The sequence below is a fragment of the Thermobia domestica genome, chromosome 17 (assembly GCF_964235325.1).
Source record: "Thermobia domestica chromosome 17, izTheDome1.hap1.1, whole genome shotgun sequence".
NCBI lineage: Eukaryota > Metazoa > Arthropoda > Insecta > Zygentoma > Lepismatidae > Thermobia > Thermobia domestica.
Window position 1 is genome coordinate 134,950,662 of NC_137470.1, and position 21,396 is coordinate 134,972,057.

General features: G+C 35.8%; 1 long non-coding RNA gene across 1 annotated transcript in view; it reads left to right on the forward strand.

Moving 5' to 3' along the window:
- The window catches only part of LOC145674359 (uncharacterized), a 107,199-nt gene extending 98,948 nt beyond the window's left edge, over positions 1 to 8,251 (forward strand). The window contains exon 7 of the long non-coding RNA XR_014128904.1: positions 6,525 to 8,251. This is a non-coding gene — a long non-coding RNA (uncharacterized LOC145674359). The remainder of the gene's footprint in view (positions 1 to 6,524) is intronic.
- Positions 8,252 to 21,396: the final 13,145 nt, after the last annotated feature.

Genomic DNA, 21,396 nt, shown 5'->3' on the forward strand with positions numbered 1-21,396 from the left:
CATTTACTAACAGAGGAAAGAGGTCTCCTTCTACCTAGATCAGATCTATAGGCCTAATGTCTAAATGCTTCATTAAACTAATGACTTTTCCTAAGTTTCTTGCTCGTTATTGCTGCTTCATCTATAATCAAATTTTTATCTAAATTTATAAACAAGTCTTGTTGTACATTTATAAAAAGTAGCTTAGACATTAAATTTTGGTTTAGCGCAGAAATTCTATTCTAATCTATTCTTAACAATTTTAAGTTTTGAAAAGGTTCTTCCGCAGGTTAGCTGCGTACAAAGCAGAGTTAATATAAACTTGTAAGCTGTATATAGATTGGTAAAAACATTCCAGATTTGACAGCACGAAAACAATGTTAAAGGTACATGCTATGCATCTATAACATTTCTTCTTCACTGAGCAGTTGACATAGTTCTCTTCGCCTTCTTCTGACTCTGAACCGTCATTCGTCTTCATTTAAGTTATTTACATCAATTTCATCACTTTGATTCCACTGAGTCTAAGATCAACTTTGGTTAGGTAACAAATGGTGCGTAAGACTTCTGGTGGAAATTCGTCAGTGTCTGCTATTTCAGTTTTTTTTTTTTTTTTTTTCTTTCTTTGATGAAGCCATGAACAATTTTTCAAAATATCTGTTTCAAAAAGCTTGTTGTAACTCTTAAATGCGCCGTCAATAGAGAAGGTCGTGCTGGCCTGCAAAATGAAACTATTCAGGGACTCTTATTCGCTGTGGTTGCTACTCGAAACGAAACCTTTAGATTTCATATCCCTCTCTGCACAAAAATTAACAAAAATTCAGAGAAATAGTACCAGCTATTGAACGGAAATTGGAATTCTTATCTCGCTTTTAAATCATGATATTTCATTGCATTTGGCACTTGTACGCAACTGGGAAGGATTTTGACATGTACGGAAATGGGAATGTACGCAAGTGGGAGGACACCAATTCTTCATATAGTTTTGATGCTCTCTGGAACTTTTTCAATGTCCTCAACAGTGCTGCTAGACCAGTAACATGTAGGTAGGCTCTTTCCTTTTGTGAAAATCATTTTTTGGGTAGAAATAAGTAATTCTAACTCACACATCTAACAATTGTGTTAAACGGTGTTTTGAAAGAAAAAAATGAAAGCACCCCTATCTTATAATATTTTTTTTTTTCGAAATGCCACGTTTAATAAAAATTTTGGAAATGCAATTGAACTAGTTTATTTATCTTAAGAAAATGGTTGCCACAAAAGGAACGAACCCACAGCGCTGTAGAAGACGTTGAAAAAGATGATATAGAGCATCAAATCCATATGAAGGTTTTACTCTCCACATATACAGTTAGGCCTTCACTAAGTCTTCAATGTGCATCTTATAGCTATAATTAGCAAGTCCAGTTTAAAGAACGAACACAAACAAGAAATATTGTGTATCAGAAGCTTACTATTGTACCTAGTAGGTAACTGTATTTTATTAAATGAATATATGCGACTTAGTCAAAAATCAAAGCGAGTCTGCGATTTACCGGTCCGATATATCAACCCCTAATGTCCCTTTCAGAGAAGAATACGAGTTCGGGGTGAGGAAGCGGGGAGCAGAGGGTATAGTTGTTGCCCTCTGAAAAGTTCTACGATGGTTTATTATTCTCCAAAGGCAAACTTTTTTTCAGAGTTGCCAGGTATATGATGAATGCCATGTTTGTGTAGAAATCCAAGAAAATGTTCCCTTCTGATCATTTGGAGGAAGGAGATGCTGTAAATCAAGCTTCAGTGACACCTGACACATGGCTAGCCAGCAGTTCAAGAGCAGAGAAATTCCGTCTTACTGTTAGTCTTTAAAATGAAGGACGAGAAAGCGTTTGAAAAACTTATCAATGAATATATTGTATTTGAGAGTAAATATGCTACTCATTTCGCTATAGTTTAATTTATTAGAGTACAGGGAGAATCTGGAGAGATTGTTTGAAAAAATAAATACAAATTATTTGACACTTTTTTTCAGTCTCGATACTTCCATAGAAAATAAAATTATAAATCAATTTACCTCGCATCACCATTGAATTTATACTTCTTGCAGCTAGTATTCATTATCGACTCGAACAACTTTATGATTATTATTATTATTATTATTATTATTATTATTATTATTATTATTATTATTATTATTATTATTATTATTATTATCATCTTTATCTCATATTTTGGTTTAAAGTAGTTTTAAACTTAAAAATTTGACAGGATCTGTGATTACTGCCCTTCTTGGTGATTACCCGTTTGTTAATTTCGTAGCTTTCTTCCTGAAGAAGAATATCATCATGGTTTATTACCTAAAGGAATTAGCTGTTATTCTTACAGTTCCCAAAACTTTCTTACAGCACTTACGAACATTAATGATGGAAATGCAAATATTGGGATAATTTATACAAGACTGAAGGGTAGTTACTGGGATACATATAGTATGTAGTTGAAACATGAATTCAAATGCTTGCTTTTGATTGGTCAAAACAGGAAATTGTCAACAAATGTTTATTTTATCGGTCTAACAGCTGCCTACAGTTTTTAAAGGAAGTTTTTCCAAACATTTTTTTAAATAGTTTTAGTTTTGTTAACAAAATTTCAATAACTAATTGTCAATGGTTACTCAAAATATAACCTCCTTTCTTTTTTAGTATCGTATCGAGATACTTGTAATTACGGTTATGAAAGAACTATCCAACAACTTACCAACGTGAGCGATTTGACCCAAAATTATCCATTTCAGTTGCAGTTATGCTTGGCTAATAAGGGCAAATTTAGGGGCACTTGATCAGATTTGACTCGGAATCTGAACAAATTTCACACTGATTAAAATTATATACATGTTAATAAAAATACTTATCACGCATACAAATAAGCAGTAGAATTTAGTAACAAACTGGAATGATTCATTCTGAAAGATTAGTGAAAAACCGAAATTAAAAAAACTCGAGCAGAAACAGAAAGGTAACAATCAAATGATATTTCTCTTCATACTCTAAATATATTCCCTTTAACTCACAAACTATATATTTATTAACATTCGGGTATAGGAAATAAATTACAAATTAAGAGTACTTTTTTAAAAATGCTCACCTGTTAAAGGATGAACAAAGAAGGATTAAGAATGGAATACTATCAAAGCAATTACATAGGGGTAGTTGGGGTAAGTGGGGACAGGCGCGTTTTCTAAAATCTGGTAAAAAGTATGAAAACAGTTTCTCCAAATTTGAAGACTGTGGACATAGTGCCATTCGTCTGGTAGAGTGGTTTTAAGTAATATGAATATTATAAAAACCCTAAGCCAAAAATCGGTCCATGTTTTACCATGCAATCAACTTTCGTAGTGCTTTCAGCGCTTGGCTATCCTGAGATAATTGTCATAGAAACACTTGAAGAAAACATTGTACGGTTAAGAAGAGATGCTTAGTACTTATAAAAATTGAATGCACTGTGTTATGCTTGCCAGTATATGCACAATTGAAGTGTCCCCACTTACCCCACATTTTTGTACAGTGGGGTAAGTAGGGACACAAATTTTATACCTGTGGGGTAAGTGAGGACACGGACACAGATGCAGGTATTTCCGATAATACATCGATGATGATGAAAAGAGAGTGCAATGCCTCACTTAGAGCACGTGGAAGAAAATGAGCAGCTGATTAAGTGAAAAGTTGGTATATTGGCAGAGTCATAAAGTCGGTTAGCAAAAATGTGTATGAAATGAAGTTCCTTGAACAAATTGGCATGCAATTTCGTTTTCCATTTCGAGAAGATGTAGATAATGTACACAAAAGGGCTATTTTCTATGGCCCTATTAAGTTTGACAGTGTGATACCTTTCGTAATTAAGTCTTCAATTGTAGCTGATATTGATAAACACTGTCGTTTCTTTATGGCAAAACTGTAGATTTCAAATCTAGTCCTGGGGCCGCGGTGGCTCAGTGGTAGAGCGTTCACCTCTGGGGCTTGGGTTTCGATCCCAGCCCCCGCCAAGTGGACTTTGTGGTGGACAAACACCGTGTGCATGGGTTTCCTCGGGGTTCTCCCGTTTCCTCCCACTTTCTTCGTTCCACCATTTCACTCATTACTCATCATCACCGTCTCCTTTAGCCTAACCGGCATAAGAGTGGGACGTAAAACTCAAAGATTTCATTTCATTTTTTAAAAAATCTAGTCCATGCAGTCAATGTTTTGTGTAGACTCTATTTGTATCCTATAAACTATAAATAGATTTGTATTAGATGCCTTACAATGCTTAGTAATAGTCATCACTTTTTAAGGCAATGCCCTATGAATCTACATAGACTTCAGGGTGTAGCCTACATTTATTCTTAGAACTGTCCATTTTTAGAACTGTTATTCAGCAGTACATTTGTTAGTATTCAGTATTTGGTTGTTATAATCCAGAGACGTGCCTCATCAGGAGCTCTTTTTTATGTACAACACTAAACCTTAAAGCTTATATTGTTTGTCTCCACTTTCCCAGTACCGAATATCAAGCCTCATGGCAAACTGTAATAACATATTTTTCATTATTTCAATGTTTCTGGGGTAAGTAAATGATGTCCAGCAAATATTGCTAATATCAGAGTTTTCTGAACAAAATAAAACATATTTTTGAAATATTGACATGTTTTTTCTACATTTGCCACAGTACCATTTTCAAAATGTTGCATCTCTGGCTAGAACTACAGCAGAAATATGAAATTTGGACCTATCAGCAGTAGACAACAGGTACTCTGTCCCCATTTTCCATTCTTTATTGCCTGTGTTAACATATGGGAGGAAATAGGGTTGTCCCCACTTACCCCAAAAAGCGGGGTAAGTGGAACCAGTAACTGATTTTTAATAAACATTTTATTGCGGAACAAGTATTTACATTGCTTCAAAATGAACCCTATGCTTATCAAGTGTACAAACCAAAGTTAATATGACCATACTTTCAGTTTCATAATCCGAAAACTATTACTGGTACAGTAGTTGAAAGTTGTTGCAAAAACTGTCCCTCACTTACGCCAACTACCCCTACATTATAACCACCCGCAGCAATAAAAATATTCTTTCTTTAATTTCAGTCACCACATCTTAAATATATGCCTCTTTATCTTAAATATAGTACATTATTTTTTTCGATTATGGAGTTGTGCTTTGTTGATGATTAACGAAAAGTAATTAGGAAACTTTTTCGAGATCATTTTTTTAGGTTATGTTGTTTCAATTTGCGGCTCGCACAAAACGAAAGAGTTCTTCAACTCTAGACTAAATCATAACTAAAGGGAAAGGCCAGGCCGGTAGCTAGCCCAAAAATGTAGGGGGAGGGCGGTAGAAGTTAGGGGGCCCCGATCCAACCATATTATAGTTCATTTTCAAGCCTACCGTAAAAATTTTAGGGGGCCGGTCCCCCTAGACCCCCCTTGGATACGGGCCTGGAAAATGTCATGAGTATAAAATAACAGAAGAACTTACGGTAGAGCAAAATCCGTGCAACGATCTGACGGACAGCTATGTGTAACAAGTGCAATGGAAGAGTTCTCTAAAAAACTTTCTTACCACACGACCGGGATCAAGAAATACTTATTTTTTGTAGGTTTCTTAGAAAATGTTTTGAATTTATCTATTTCAATTGCGTCATAATGCTTTTATGGATAATAGATTTTTAGTTGAGGGCATTACTATTAATTAATATTCTTATGTATAAATTCATATGTAGAAAGGTGATAAAACTTGCGATTGTTGCACATGTCATAACATCAAAATGCCACTAGACTATACTGCACGTTGTTTCCTTTGTTGCCATCTTGCACATATACTTTTATCTCAAGTCCAAATACCTGCTTATATTTTATGACATAAAATAAGGAAGAAAGTGGCTCGAGCATTTTTTAAGTGCCGATCCCAGCATTTGTCTGATATGAAAAAGTAAAACGAAAAGTTTGGGTATTTGGCATCCAATATAAAAGCGAGATCTCGGTCAAATGAAACGAACAAGTTGGAGTTAGTACTCTCAGTTTTCCTCTATCATAGGATACCTTTTATGGGTGATTTGTCAATAAGTGACTAAAGATAATCCTTTATCTTGAAGCACGAATGGATATACACTTTAAAAAAAAAAAGTTCACTGAAAGACTTAAAACAAGTTCTAAATTATCGTGAAATGAGAGTAGTCTTCACAAATGTGAATCAGTAGCCATGTGATAAATGTGAAACAGATTGTGTCAAGTGGCTGCTGCTGAGAATGGTCATGCTGAGAATGGACAATGCACACACCTAACACCACGTCTATTGCTTCGTTTTCTCCAAGACCCTTCCATTTCAAGAACTAGAGTTAGTCGTGTGTTCGTCTTACAGTTAGTGAATAGGATTTGATCAGTTCAGTGCAGTTTTCGAAGTGTTCACTAATGTCAGCCAAGTCAGTTTGTTTTGCTAAATTTTGTTTATTTATTTTTCTAAAGAACAAATCATTGTATTACGTTTAGCAATAATAATTCTAGCCATTTAAATCATGTCTTCAATTCGCAGGAAGGGACAAACTATCCACAGTGAAGCTAGAGAAGTTGTAAGGAAAGTTATAAGTGTATGTGATGAAGAAGCAAGGGAAGGTCGGTTAAAATATGTATTAAATAAAGCCAATTTCCGTGTCTAGCTATACTGGAATATCAGTGAGGAGTGTGTCCAAAATTCGGAAAGAGGGACGTGAAGCTGGTGAATCTTCATTAACTACTCCGGGTAAGAAACGAGCACGTTCTGAAGAATATAAATTTCATTGTGATGAATTTGATAAACGTGTGATATTGTATTGTATTGTATTTATTTCATCCTGTTTTCATACATTTAGCACTGTATTACAATGCATATGAAGTGGACACGTCATTTATATATGAATACAAAAGTTAAAAAAAAAAAAAAAAAAAAACAATAATAGTGAAAATTGCACACACTAGGTTAAGCCTTACTTCTTACATCTTATTACACTGTGCATTTTACATGACATCATTGTTAAAAATAAACTTAGCAATTATTACTTGCAGTGTATTTAGAAATCCTCCAACAAATATCTAATGATAAAAGCGAGTAATGACATTGATAACAGATACTATTCAGCATTTCTATGTAGATCAGCGAAAAGTGCCAACAGTACCGAAGCTGCTAGTGGCCATTAGAGAAAAAATCAATTTTCCATGATCTACCTATACACTACGACGTTTGCTTCGCGATATGGGATTTAGATGGAAGAAATGTGGAAGTAGAACAAAGATATTCATTGAACGTCCAAACATTGTCATGTGGGGCGGAAGATATCTGAAGTCAATCCGAATGTATAGGTCCCAGAAAAGGAGCATTGTGTACATTGACGAATCGTGGGTGGACAATAATTTGACATTTAATAAATGTTGGCAAAGTGAATCTATTCAGGGAGTGTTGACCAACACCAGTTCCTCTAACCGCTTAATATTACTTAGTGCTGGGTCGCTAAGTGGTTCCATTGATGGTACAACTCTAATATTTAGAGCAGGTAAAGCGACTGGAGATTACCATGGACAAATGAACTCCGAAAATTTTGAGAAATGGGTAAATGAAAAACTCGTGCCTAACCTGCCGAAAGAAAGTGTCGTTGTCATGGACAACGCTCCCTACCACAGTGTTCAAGTGAATAAAGCTCCTACGAAGTACGCTGTGAAACAAGCGATGATAGAGTGGCTTCAGCGAAATAAAGTGTCATTTTCGCATGACGTGAAAAAGTTTGAATTATTTCAGTTAATGGAAAAGTACAAACAGCCGGAAAATATATTTAAAGTTGACGAGATCTTGAAAGCTTATGGTCATACGGTACTTCGTTTGCCCCCGTATATGTGTGAACTAAATGCCATAGAATTAGCTTGGGCTAAAATAAAAAGGGTAGTTCGAGAAAGTAATATTACAGGTGATTTTTCATTACAAAGATTGGAAGAAGTGACAAAGGACGCTTTTCAGAGGGCGACGCCCGCCGACTGGGAAGGACTCGTCAGGCACATTAAAAAAAAAAAAAAAAAAAAAAATATTACTGGGAACGAGATGCTTTAATGGAACATACTATGGACAATTTTGTAATTACTTTAGGCGGCATGGAGAGTGATGATGACGGAGATGAGGATCGAACAACTGACAGTGATACATCGTCTTCAGACTCTGATCTTGCTCAACCTTTGTCGGATAGTGACAGGGTTGGCTGGTTTAAACCAGCTGGTTGTTTTGAAAAAAAAAAACAACTGGTTTAAACCAAAAAAAAAAACGAAAAATGCTTTAAATCGTCTGAACTTCATGGTGACGTTTCCACATATCAAACCATCCGCATTGCGTTTATCTACTTTTCACCTTTTAATCAAGGGGTCCCGTGTTCAATACTCGATCGAAACACAACCAATCTTTCAAGTGTAAACCAAGTAGCGATTCGAGGTGTCCCTTTAAGCGAAAGTCTTCTCCGTGGTAACCTTGGTATTTCATAAGGATGTTAAGCCTAAACATACGAAATCAAAACCAAATTATATATTTCTATTGAATCAATGCCTGTTGTTTTATAAAGAAGTAAGGTTGTTTAAATATATTGATAGAAAGTGGCAAAATTTATGAATTGCCTATGTAGCTTCCAACATCAACTTGGATTTGACTTTCATTTTATTGAATGATATCTACATGCCAAATTTGTAATTTAATACCTCAGTTCTGGCGTAGTGATTATGATACGTTGACCTTAAAATTTCACATACAAATACATTTAAGGTAATAACAGGATTTTCCCAATGGCTAAGGCGGGAGTTTCCCGATTTATATATAATTCTGGTATAATGTTTTTACTTGTGTAACTGTTTATCTTTTTGTTCTTCTGAAATGACTCGACAATTATAATAACAAATAGGCCTGTGTAAAGATCAGTACAACGTATTTTTATCAGGAGTCCTTCGTGAGTGAGTCGGCAATCGCATTTGTGACCAATTAGTCCCGATTCCGTGTCCAAATAGACAATTTCACTTTGATGTAAGTCGAGAAGGGGTTTGGATTCCGCTTTAAGCTTATGTGACCCCTTCCAACATAACCTTGTTGTTGCATAATAACACCAAGGCGAAACAAACTCATATCTAATATAAATACATAGAGTAAATTATTTAAACCAAAAAAACCTGGTTTAAACCAAAAAACCTGTTTTTTTTTCAGTAAAAACCATGGTTTTTGCCAACCATGGTTAGTGATATGAATGTATAATAATGATAATCATAATAGTACCTCTATTATTCTGTAATTTCGCATTGTATAAACTAAGTGAAAAGACTACAGTTATGCAGTATAATCTGACAGATATAACTCTGTCTCCCAGTTACATTATGTGAATAATGAAATTATGATATAAATATCTAACAGACGCCCTTCTAAATGAACTTATCCTGTTTTATTAATTGTTTACAGTATAAATAACTTCACAAGTGTATCTGATGCTTTATTATTAAATTTTTAAATATGTCAATGTATCTGCAAAAAATTAAAGAACTATTCTGGGAAATCTTTATCATCAGCTAATTAATCATTTAGCAGTTGAATCTGGTGCTGAATCGTATCTGAGCGAGAAGTTAGAACTTATAATATTTACGAATTTTGACAGATTATATAGCACTTAATGGAACTTCGTAATAGCATTTTATTTGATAATAGCGTTCCTTTTCGGTACCGGACGGAGGGTACGGTGGCTCAGTGGCGGAGTGCTTACCTCTGGTGCATGGGATCCCTAGTTCGATCCCCGAACAAGTAAGCTTGTGGTGGACAACATCGTGTCCGTGAGTTTTCTCAAGGTACTCCCATTTCCTCCCACATTCTCATTCCACCAATTATTACATCATTCATTTGCCCTAATTATTCGTCTCCCTTAGCATAACGGACATAATCGTGTGACTTGAACTGAAATATTTTCTTTTCAGTACCGGGACCATATGAGGCATGAACCAACAGTTTAAACTGGAATCCAAACAAGTGAAGTGCTTTTAAATTTAAAGGCTTTCCCTCCGGAAATCGAACCCCGGACCACGTGCACCACAGACCCGTGCTAGATATTAGACCAGCGGGGAAGGCTAAAAGAGTTTTTTTTTTTTTAATTATTAGTTGTTCCCCGAAGCCTTCGGCTCACTGTACGTTATAGGTTAAAATTGCTTAACTAAACGTTCTAATCGTTCACATTTAACTTTTTAAGTTTGTCCACCAACTAACTTGCGGTTACACGAAAATTAATGTTCAAATCTAACTATAGCTACGGCCCTTGTCTTAATAATAAACAACAAAGCATACAGTTCGTCATCATTATTATACAGTTTCAATACTTAAATTGAAAGAATACAGTTATGAGTTGCAATTACATCCTCACAATATATTGTTGTAGAAATTCACAAATACTAGTATTAATGCTCTAGTCTAAATATGATCACAGACCTTGTCCTATCTTCAAATGATTAAATTGAAACAATACAGTTTTTAAGTTGCAATTAAATCGTCGCAAAAGTTTTGTATGCAAGTTGACTGCACATTAGCGATATATATTGGTGTCTAAGCATAATTATGAACTATTAAGAATTAGCGTTACTCACAGGCTGAGACGTTTCCCTTTAATAAGGATTAATTACGTCAAGGAGCTTTGCGTAAGAAAGTTAATTCAGCTAACGACAAAGATAACTTCGAAAAGGGTCACCTCAAGCTTGACAAAAAGGACTTTACACATAGCTTTCCTCTATTTTAACGAAATTAGCTTATCGAGGTTAAACATGTAAATAGAAACTGAAGAGTGAAAACCACAGGCTATTAAGGCCCAGGTAGCACAGAAAATTTTTTAAAATGTTTAAAAATTTGCAAAAGCAAATTAAAAAGTTTGCAAAAAACTTGCCTTTTCAAATGAGAAAATTTGCCGAAAGTTCAATGCAAATAACGAAGTTGACGCTGGCTGAGTTTGCAGCAAAGTTGCCTCAGAAAACGAAAACATCTGCCAATACAAACGAAATGTTTGCGACTGAACAACAAGAAAGTTTGCCAGGACTTTGCTGCAAATTTTCTGACAAAATTTCCGAAAACGAGCTGGTAAATTTGGTGATAATATTAAAAGGTTTGCAGCAACATTGTAGAAAGTGTTTTCACGATCGCAAGATCATGTTTGCTGCAAATCTATCAGGTAATGTTTCCTGGAAATTTATAAAGTAATGTTTGTTGTAAATTTAGAAAGTAATGTTTGTTACAAATTTAGAAGGTAATGTTTGTTGCAAATTTAGAAGGTAATATTTGTTGCAAATTTAGTATAAGGTTAAAATATGTATCAAAATTCTGTAACTAGTGATCGAGGTATAAATCAAAACATTAACTGCTTGCGATTTAATATTATTAAAACATAGGAAACACAATCTACCATTCCGGTTGCATTCATGGAGTAATCACCTATGACGTTTAGAAGATATGTTTCATTGTTATTTCCGGTTCTGCCTAAATGTAATCGGAATGAGACATTGTGTTTCGTATGCTTTAGTAGTCTTTAAATCCCAAGCAGTTTATATTCTGACTTGTACCTCACTAGTTTTAGAATTTTTCTACATATCTTAATCAAAATTTGCAGCAATTGTCTTGAAACTAGTACAACTATATATAAAAAAAGCAAACGAGCTGGGCTTATATGGGTTATTTTTCGCCCATCGAACACCGGAAAAAATTGAAGAGTCCGATTCAGACAAGTTTGCAATGTCTGTATACTGGAAGATATATTTTGTATGTGAATATAATAGATACGTGAGAAAGAAAATAATAAGTCATAGAAATTAGTGCCCGAAAAGAGGTAGTTTTGCGCCATTTTGACAATGTTTGCTGTCGTTGACGTAGGCTTGTAGTAAGAAGGATTCGATGAACCTAAATAAACCAGACTCGTAATAATATAACGCTGTGTAAGCTTTGATATGAGGATCAATTTATTTTGGTTCAGTGTGTCTTTCGACCTACGAGTGAACAAAATGTATCGCGCGAGAGTATAGAAGCTAGATACATTCTGTTCTCTCCTAGGTCGAAAGACACACTGAACCAAAATAAATTGATCCTCATATCAAAGCTTACACAGCTTTATATTATTACGAGTCTGGTTTATTTAGGTTCATCGAATCCTTCTTACTACAAGCCTACGTCAACGACAGCAAACACTGTCAAAATGACGCAAAAGACCAAAACTACCTCTTTTTGGGCAATAATTTCCATGACTTATTTTCTTTCTCACGTATCTATTATATCCACATACAAAACATATCTTCCAGTATATAATCGGACACTTTACATTTTTCTGGTGTTTGATGGGCGAAAAATGGCCCTTATCAGCCCACATCCTTTTGGAGAGAGCAAATATAGAAGGTGGTTTGCTACCTTCCAGCTGCACTTTTCTTGTTCATAAAATAAGAAGTAACTTATTAACGACTATTTTTAACGTCATTTAATTTATATATGTGTATACATAAATACTAAAAACAAAAAATGCAATAGAGAACGCCTAAACCTCAATATTTCTGAAGGTTACATCAACGTTTATTACATCACTTACTCTTGTAATGGACACGGAAACTTTCTCTGGTTCCTCGTAGGAAGATTTCAACTTAAAAGCGAGCCACTGAAACAAATGTAATAAATTTGACCACCTTTCAACGAATTTGGCCTGTACATTTTAATCCAAAATTTACAAAGTCGGCTGCACAATCGCTCAGCAAAGTAGCAATTAACGACAAATTACTCAATAAACCACATTATACTCGAAGATAACGCACAAGGTAAAACAGACACTTCCAAATGCCACCTCTGGTGCATGGGGTCCCGGGTTCAAACCCTGCTCCCGCCAAGTGGACTTTGTGGTGGACAAACACCGTGTGCGTGGGTTTTCTCGGGGTTCTCCCGTTTCCTCCCACTTTCTTCATTCCACCATTTCATTCATTTCTCATTATCACCGTCTCCTTTAGCCTAACCGGCATAACCGTGGGACGTAAAACTCACAGATTTCATTTCATTTCACTTCCAAATGCATAAATAAACATGGCGGCATCCAGATGGTTCTAAGAACAAAGGATTAAGCCTTTTCTAAATTGTCATGTCGAAAAAAACAGTCAAAATCATGCTAATGGCCCAACCGTATTAGAATGTGTGAGGGCAAGCATATAACAATAACTATAAGAAGATTAAGATGAAACATTAAAAAATATTATACGGTAAATAAAGGGCATTATATATTTATTGCTTGATTTTGACTTCAGAATGACAATGTACTACAAACTATAACAATACTCAGTGATCATATTACAGAATGACTAAGGGGATTAACAAAAACTGTTTTATAGAAAACAAAAAGTTGAGAAAAACAAATTGTTGTATATATAATAATACTTAGTACCAGATGCCAATTTCTGAAGCCTCTTCACAACGCTTCCCACCACTCTTTTCGAGTTTGAAAATTGTGCGAAAATATCAAAATTTCGAACTCTGCAACCTTCCTATCTCGAATCAACCTGATTTCGCATCAAGCACAGATAGAACACATTCGGAAGCTTTCCCCCCGAACTATCGGAACATGCATCCAGAAAGAAACGTGTGTCAATATCTGGCGTATAGACACACACTTGATCGAGAAGCGACTCAGTCATCACTCACAGAAACTGGTTGCATAGCATCTGCACAATACAGGATTCATTTTCAAAATTCTTATTTGCAATCAGTTACTTCAGCTAAATACTATCTTATGTTGAGAAACAAAAACATCCGGTTGTGTTTTATCTATGCTCGCCATGCTTGGTGCAAATTCGGAGGTGATTTGAGATAGGAAGTTGGAGAGTTTTCTGGTGACGAATATTTTGCTACACGTTAAAATTCTCTACTTCTCATTTTTTATCTGGAACTGAGGTCACAAACTATAAAACACTCCATCGTGGTTTTTAACTATTATTTGCCGGTCTTCATGCTTTAGTCGATGTTGTCAAAAACCCAGGTCCGTGAGGTGAGTACATTGTACCTAAAAATCCATTCGTACCATGCAGTTTCCCATATAATCAACTATAAAAATACTTTACACCTTTTTGCCATGCTAATTACTTTATTTCGAAAAATAGGTAAATATTTTTGGGGGTAACTTTTCTTAGCAGTTACAAGCTGCTTGAGTCATACCAACTGGTAGGTTTATAAATCCACTTCTCTGCCGATACCATTGACCAGCTCACAAAATACCATATGACCATTATATGAATTTCACGAAAGTAGTACGAGTTTGTATTTAAAAAAAAAAAAAAAAAAAATGCACAGTGAATGTGGTATTTGAATGATGTTTGACTGCCGATCTTTCAGTTAAGTTTCATAATATAGCAGACTACCTACAGCACAGATGTTACAAATTATCTCGTGGATGAACAAAACAGTAATATTACTGGAAACTATGTACAATGCATCTTTGTTGATAACTACCCCGATTATAACATTAACTCTTGTTACATATGCATACAAGCTAAACGACTCTCACTTTATGTGTAACTCTCCTTCAAAATTAGTACCCAACAAAAACTAAATGCACAAAACAGACTTATCACCATGCGGTTTCAACCATATATAAACAAGTCTTAAGTTGTTCGGATTACTTCTTATAAATAATTACAAATATTTCGTAATCACTGTTCTTCCGTTACACATACAAACTAAACGACTCTCATTTTGTGTGTAACTCTTCTTCAAAATTAGCACCCAACAAAAACTAAATGCACAAAACACACTTATCACCATGCAGTTTCAACCATATATGAACAAAGTCTTTAGTTGTTTGGATTACTTCTTACAAACAGTTACAAATATTTCGTAATCACTGTTCTTCCGTTAGAGGCTAGGTCTTGTTTCATATACGCATACAAGTTAAACGACTCTCACTTCATTATGTGTAACTTTTCTTCAAGATTAGCACCCAACAAAAACTACAAACTCAAAACAGACTTATCACCACTTTTCGCCATCACTGTTCCGTTGGAGGCTGAGACTGCGTGCTGCTGTGAGTGCCACCTCCAGACAAGGATGCTCTCTCATCCAGAGTAACTTGAATAGTGCTTCCGCTTTCCTCAAATGAAACTCGAGTAGCGCTTCCGTTCTCATCCATTGAAACTCGAGTAGTGCGTTCGCTCTCATCCATTGAAACTCGAGTAGTGTTTCCGGTTTCATCCAAGGAAACTGAAGTACTGCTTCTGCCTTCTCTGAAATGAAAATTCAAAGCGTTATGCATTTGTGCTATAACATTCTATTATTAACATGATATAATTAAGACGAGAGCCAATTTCTCACATATTGAGAAGGAAATATCTGAGGACCACGGATGCTACAGTGCCAAGTGACATTAAAGAAAAAAAACTATCCTCTGTTGCAGCAATCAGGCACGTAGCCAGGATTTAGTAATAGGGGGCCTCCGTGATGAAATATTGACTCCATCATTCTAAACTATTTTACTGACAGCATATATTGGTTCGTTTAGCCAGGATTTCGCAAGGGGAGGGGTGACATGAAATACTGTGCTTACACACACACACCAGGGGCTCGATCCATCTAAACTATTTTACTGGCAATATACCCATATTGGTTTGTTAGGACAATAAAATGAGGATATGTTAGTAAGTATTTTAGTAACAAACTATGAAGAAATCTAGAGTAAAAGTATATAAAAAAGTATTGAGAAAAAGATATATCTTCCGAAGCCATTCAAACTCTGTTCTTCTTCTCTTCTTTCTTTTTCTTTTTCTTATCTTCGTTTAATGCCGCCAAGGACAGCAACGAGATCTCTCTCGGCAGTAAAGACATCCCATAAAAAGGATTAGTGTTGCCGCGAAATTCAAAATTTCTTTAAAAAGCGTAACTGGAATCCTTGTTGCCATGCTCATATGATTGGTGATTGTGGTCATTTCTTAAATTCTACGTGAGAGTCTATCTGATCGAATCGGTTTATCGATCGTCATTTGTAGTCCATAGGATTGGCATGGAGCTATATGGAATGCGGAATGCTCCGTCACAATAATATCCATTTTTAACTTACCCCTCCCCCGTTTCTTCCACACAAAGTTCCTCATAAGAAAGAGTAACTAAACGCTTGCTGTACCCTTTTATTTTTAACGCTGATTCGTCTTTTTCTCGTTTCTTTTTGTTTCAGCCTTCCTTAGTCTTCAAGCGGGGGTCTGGACCCCCCGGACCCACCCCTTGGCTACGTGCCAGCAGCAATGAGATGGAAACACAACGTGAACTGCATAATTCCCTCAACAGGTGGCAGAATAAATCCCCTGCGTTGTATTGCTTCTAATGATTTAATTTTGCTTCCAATACTTGGTACTCATTTTGCATTAAAAATGGTAACGTTTTGAAAATTTTGCAATTGTTTCATAAACTACTCTTCATGACATCATCAGAGCAAATTTCGTTTCTCTAGCTCCAGCGCTTCAGCCTGTGCAGCTGTTTCATATACGTTTTCCCGCTACTTTGGATTCGTGTCTTGGACGTAACCTATGCTTAATGATCCACTTTCGGTGGCCATAATTAAACTCAAGATTGCGAATTGTTTTAACTTCGTCATTTTCCGCAAACTACTGTTTATGGTACACCATGATAGCAAATTCCGCTTCTCTAGCCTAAGTGGTTCGCGCTAGGCACTTTCTAATCGGTATATTGACTGGCGGCCCTATTCCATTCAAGATGGCGACTAGGCCAAAATTTTCCTTTCCTCCATAACTTGCTCTTCAAGACAGACCTTCGCACCAAATTTCGTTTAAGTCCAGCAGTTCGGCCTTTGGTTTTTTATCACTGTGAGTAGTGATTGAATGGCAATGAGACTTTGGAATCCTCATACAACTGAAGCCAGCAACAGGCTATGGCTATTTGTTGTATTTTTTTAAAACAAATTTCTGCTAATAACGATGTAGCTACATGCTTTTAACGTAGTCGATATTTTGTTTACAGAGAATTCCTTGTTTTAAGAAATTAATTGCAATGCGATTGAATATAGTTTATCTAATTACGCCATAAACTCGAAACTTATAAGAATCTGACTTCCTGTTATGCCGCTGTCTTGAATCCAAAAGGGCGGGAAAACATTAAATAAGAATGCATAGAGTAACCGCTGGAGTGGATACCGGAACATTTCGAAAATGTCAGAAATCAACATATTGAATCAATATCGTGATTTGAATTTGATTTGGATGTATCATATAAAATTGAACTATGGAATTTTCAAAAGGTCACCATCTTGATTTAAATATCAAGCCACCCTTAACACCAATTTCGAAGTGTAAGTACGTTTCTTGCTATCTCTAGTAAGCTCTTAAAGTTTCAAACAGGTAAACAATACTTCAACCATAACATCGATCTTCCACTAGAAAAAAAAAAAGCTCGTAGCAGCTATACAAATAATTTTGTTGATCGAATTTTGAACACGAAGTTACGGAAATCAGTGCGCACAGAGGGTTACAGCTAATGATATATTTGAGACTGCACTCTTGTAAACCACCAATGGTTGGCAGTTACTGTGGCATACACCTATGACGACATTTACTGGGGATGGAACTTAAGGAGACCCTTGGGGAATTCGCAAAGAATGTAAGAATATTCGATATGATACGACATTTTTTAGTATTCGAAACAAGAAACAATACAAATTTGAACTTTAGTACGTTTGAGAACGAGCAAAATTTATAACCATCAGATATATAATCCTTGAACTTTAGTTTCCAACGTTACCTCCCCCGTGACCTTTAAATACGTCGCGGTGGCTCAGTCGTAGAATGTTCACCTCTGGTGCGTGGCGTACTTGGTTCCATCCCAGCTTGCGCCAAGTGGGCTTCGTGGTGAACAAACACCGTGTGCGTGGGCTTTCTCGGAGTTCTCCCGTTTCATCCTACTTTCTTCATTCCACCATTTCATTCATCATCATCACCGTCTCATTTAGCCTACAAGGCATAAGCACGATACGTAAAACTAAATATTTCATTTCATTTTAAATATCCCCCCGGATTTTTTTCTGAAACACTGCCTACCCACCATCACGCATTATCAACACTTAGGCCTACTCCTTTCAAACACTCTATTCCACCTAAAGGCCTTCTATTACACTTTCGATGGATAAAATGGAAGTGCGTTACGATGGTTAAAATAACTGAAAAAAATGAAATGAAATCGGGTTAAGTTTAGAGTTACCCCTCCGCCTTTTATAAAAATCAGGAAAATTTACAGGAGAAATGAGGTAAGAAATGATAATTTGAAGTTCTTATTTGATGTTTAGGAATGTAACTTCGGCAGGAGAGTTATGTTTAATATGAGAAAAGATATGTGGAAGTTAGTACTATTTGCCGGATGCGGAAGCATTCGCGGAAGGTTTCAGCAGCATGGTAGTTGTAAAATATGGCGAATATTGCGAACAGGTGTAACGGATGCGCAAAAATAATGAAGAAAACCTTTTAAATTTTTGGGAAGCCCACGGAGTACTGAAGTTAAGTGAAATGTAACAATTTTTAATACTTTAAGCACTGTTTTTTTATGTTGCAAAGTCCAAGGGCACTCTGGACTGGAGGGGCAACTCTAAACTTAAGCCATGAAATCTTTAAGTTTTACGTCCCACAGTTATGCCGGTTAGGCTACGGTGATGATGAGAGATGAGTGAAATGGTGGAATGAAGAATGTGAGAGGAAACGGGAGAACCCTGAGAAAACCCACGAGCACGGTGTTTGTCCACCACAAAGTCCACACGGCGCGAGCTGGATCGAACCAGGGACCCCAAGCACCATAGGTGAACGCTCTACTACTGAGTCACCGCGCCACCCGATAAAATAACAGTGCATATGAAAGATGACTCTATTACATACTATTTTCCACCGGCGCGGCGGTGTATTTCTGCACAGTGTAAAGAAGCTGTATATTATGTTTATATGTGGAGCGTTACTAGTATGAAACCATGACAAGTGCTATTCAGATTCGTATCTTTGCCAAAACCCACTTAGTTTCACTATCCTCGCCCACGCGTATACCCACGTGCATTGACGCGCCTACTTCCTACGGACGTACCTCGCGCAGGCACACCAGCTTTGCACCGCCCTGGCTCGGTTAGATAGCATTCGTGATTTTTTTTGTGGCCATCTAGCACAGGCTTGTTGTGTTTTTGGACTGTAGTTCTTATGCCATACACCACGAAGGCATATTTATAAGGGAAATTGAAAAAGAATTGTAACTTTTCAACAATTACTTCTGGTGGCTCCCTTGAATTTTATCTATTCCAAGTGAGATATTTTCAAATATAACCCAGCGCAAATCTTTTAGGAGACAATATGAAGGAAATCAATGAAAGTATCAATTTTTCAACAATTATTTCGTGTGGTGCGCCAAAAGTAAACCTGCACGTTACTTTGTGCATTAAATCATTGTTTTCACCTCATGTTAAGTTCTTCACGCAGAAATTAACCAATTCTACTTGTAAATTTTCTAAAGGTGATTTGGCGTAACTACACTTAACCCAGTATACTAAAAGCTAGCAGCAATCATGTGGATCAGATAGCATTGCGCATGACACATTTCAACTGCGCCGCTGCACTATTTTTCCTCACTTTTACCCCGCAAAGAGAAGCTGTATAATGTACAACGTTCAGAGTAAAATATTTGCATCCAATATACCTTTCGCGCTGTCAGATTGAAAGGTCCGACTCGATTCACTAGCATGCGCTACACGAACATCGTATAATTCACATCTACTCCTGTAACATTTTTCATTTTATAGAAAATAAATGAATATTCAACTATTACTGTGCACTTACCAATTTGTACAGCACTCACACGCCCAAGGTATATACAATATACAACAATACAATAACTAGGAGTACACAACACAAAGAAAACAAAAATATGGCGTCTCTTTCGTGAAACTGCCAAGCGCAGTGAATTGTGGGTAGGTAGCTTGAAAAAAAAATTGCCAAAAGTTTGCAGTTGCAAATTTTTGAAACTACATCTGTATATAATTTGCTGAATCAAATTTGCTATTTTATAAAACTTGAAAATAATATTTAATTTGCTACAAACATTCCCAGTTTGAATTGAAACTGTCAAGCTCACTAGATAGGTGGAAGCAAATTTTCTGAAATTTGCTAAATGTTTGCTGTTGCAAATTTTTGAAACTACATTTGTATGAAATTTATTGCATTAAATTTACTGTTTCATTAAAATTGCAAATGATATTTAATTTGCCACAAACATTCCAAGTTTGCATTGAATTTTCCGCAAATACAAAATCGAAAACTTTCACATTATTTGCTATGACGAACAATAGGCAAGTTTACGGAAAACTTCTGTGCTGTTGGGGGGACTAGCTAGTTCATATAATGGATTCAGTTTATTGTGTTAATTGAAAGTAGGTCTACTTTTTACCTTTATTAAATTATGTAATTACGTCATTATATTCTAACCATTAAATATTTACAGAATAGAATAGAATATTATTATTGTCGTTAAGTCTGTATACAGACAATAGACAACGTCAAATGCAGTTTTACAACTATGTTTTTTAATCCCTATTTCAATATACTCTTATCCTCTTCAAATTTCTTAATATTATAATATGGTACAGTAATTAACCAATCATACAGTTTGCTTTTAAAATGAGTGAGCGGTAACTTTTGGATGTCTATTGGTACCCTATTCATAAATTTTGTACCCTGTACTGCATAGCTATTTTTAATTTTTGTTAGCCTGCTGTATGATACATCAACTTGTTTAGCATATCTTGTGTTGTATAAATGAATATCCTGTCTACGTTTAACATCTGACATGTTTTGTTTTACATAAACTAAAACTTTAGATATATACAAATTTACAACAGTCATAATTTTCAACTTACAAAATAATGGTTTACAGTGTTCCTTGTATGATGCCCCACTGATTATTCTGATTACCTTTTTTTGTAGTAACAGAACCTCATTTATGTAGTTACTACTCCCCCAAAACAATATTCCATATTCTAAGGTACTCTGAAAAAAGGCAAAATAGGCTGATCTTATATAGTTGTTCGGTACAATGTCTCTTAAATTTCGTATTAAACTTATTGTTCTTGAAAGTTTTACACATACATATTCTACATGTGCCTTCCACGTTAACTGCCTGTCGAGGATAGTGCCAAGAAATTTCACATTATTTGACATTTCCGGACATTCATTTAATGAAAATACTTGCTGGGTAGTCTTATCTTCATTGAGAAGAAATCCGTTTGCCTTGAACCATTCCTTAGTTTCTATAAAAGTTTTCTCATTCATTTGCATTAGATCTATAGAGTTATTGCTAGTGTTTAGAAAGGTTGTGTCATCAGCATAGAGAAAGGATTTAGCTG